Below are 2,023 nucleotides of genomic sequence, written 5' to 3' on the forward strand. Positions count from 1 at the left end.
ATGCCATGCATAGATGCCCATGGAGTTATCCGTGTCAGTGGCCGCTTGGGTGAAGCCAGCTGGCTTGCATATGATGCAAAACACCCTATAATTCTGCCGCCCAAACACACCGTAACGAAGCTTATTGTTGCCCATGAGCATAACCGCATGATGCACCTGAATACTGAGGCAACGATTTGTATGATACGACAAAGGTTTTGGATCCCAAATTTGAGAAAGGTTATGCGCGGGGTCATATCTAAGTGCAACGTAGGGGCTTGGGAGCGCATGGTGCAATGCGTGAAAAAGGTACTGCGACACACGATGAAGGAGGTTAGCCCAAAGGAGCACACGTTCCAAAGTTTGTTGATTGAGGCCGGGAATGTTGTAAATTCTCGCCCGCTTACACATTTGCCCGTTACTCCAGAACAAGAGGAGCCCTTGACACCCAATCACTTTTTGCTGGGAGGAGCCAATACAGCGCAGACACCGAGTTGTATGGAGCCGCCAGAGCAGTATTGCTCCCTTCGTAAGCAATGACACCTATCGAGGCAGATGCGAGATCGATTCTGGAAGAGGTAGGTAGAAGAATATCTGCCAACACTGACTCGGCGGTCAAAGTGGTGTTCGCCTACAGAGCCATTAAAGGAAGGAGACTTGGTCTTCATTTGTGAACCCAACGAGCCTAGAAAGCAGTGGCGTCGCGGTAGAGTCTTAAGAATCTACCCAGGCCAAGATGGGCAAGTTCGTAGAGCAGATGTGCTAACCCCCACCGGGTCGCTTCAGCGCCCTGCTTCAAAACTTGCAAAGCTTGACATAGTTGATGGTGAATCTGGCTCGATCCACGTGGGTGGGGATGTAAAAGATTGAATTATTGTAGTAGGCTTTATAGTAAATAGCACCAAAGCAACTCTGTTAAGATTCTTTGCCTACCCCAATTCTTCCTCCTTTGTTTCGCTATTCGCACGTTCCGTTATTTCAAAGCGTAGATATATAAAGCACTTTCCGCCATTTCGGTTATTTGAGAAAATCACGCGTAGCAAACGGTCGGAGTAAGAAACTGGGGTAAGTAACTTTGAATATTTATTGTATTCATGTATGTATCATAACCAAATTTGTCTTTATATGTAAAAATAAACTTGCTATTTAGATTGGCATGTTCCTCACAAACTCCAGAGTTTTATTGCTGCGCGACAACAAAAGTTTTATGAAAATGTCACATAAAACAACTGTTTAAATCTACGTTAATTTTTATAAACATTTCCTTACATCGTCAATTTCCATATTCTGTTTTTACTCTTTCAATTTCGCTGACCAGCGCCGCAGACGCTATCAACTAGTAGGCTAACAACCAGAATTGAAATTAAATACGCAAGCACTGTAATACTGTATACAGAGAGTAGATTTGCTACTCCCTTTTGGCAGCAGCAAACATCTCTCGTACGCGATGAGAGAAAGTAGAGTACCTACTTTGGTGGAGTAATAGCAAGTACCAGGGATGAAAAATTGAAATTTCAGATTGTACCTAATATCATAAAATAAAAGTACCTAAATGAGACAGATTGTACCTAAAAAAAGTTACATTATTCATTTGTAGATTTTTTATACATTTTATTTAAAACATGGATAAAAAGGATGGATGTACTTTAAACATGATTAGGTTTTTTTTTTAATTGAGCCTATATCTATAGACTATAGTCTAATGGGATTCGGAGAAGCGTTGTTTTTGTCAAATTTTGACTACTGAAAAATATTGGCGAAAAAGACAAAAAACACACTTTGCGAAGTATACTTCTTTATCCAGCAACAACACGAAAAGTCTGCTAATTTATCCGATTCCTTTTAATAGGTGCAACTTCAAAAGCATTTTAAATATATTTCCAGAAATCAAAAAGCGAATATGGGTCAATAATAATAATTGTACCCAAAATCTACTGACTGTACCTAATGTACCTTTAAGTCATCAAACGTCGGAAAAAGGTACAATTGTACCTACTTTTTCATCCCTGGCAAGTACGTCAAGTATTTACTCTCTCAACGCCAA

This window comes from Rhagoletis pomonella, unplaced genomic scaffold, assembly GCF_013731165.1.
Source record: "Rhagoletis pomonella isolate Grant_MI unplaced genomic scaffold, Rhpom_1.0 Rhpom_scaffold_00415, whole genome shotgun sequence".
NCBI lineage: Eukaryota > Metazoa > Arthropoda > Insecta > Diptera > Tephritidae > Rhagoletis > Rhagoletis pomonella.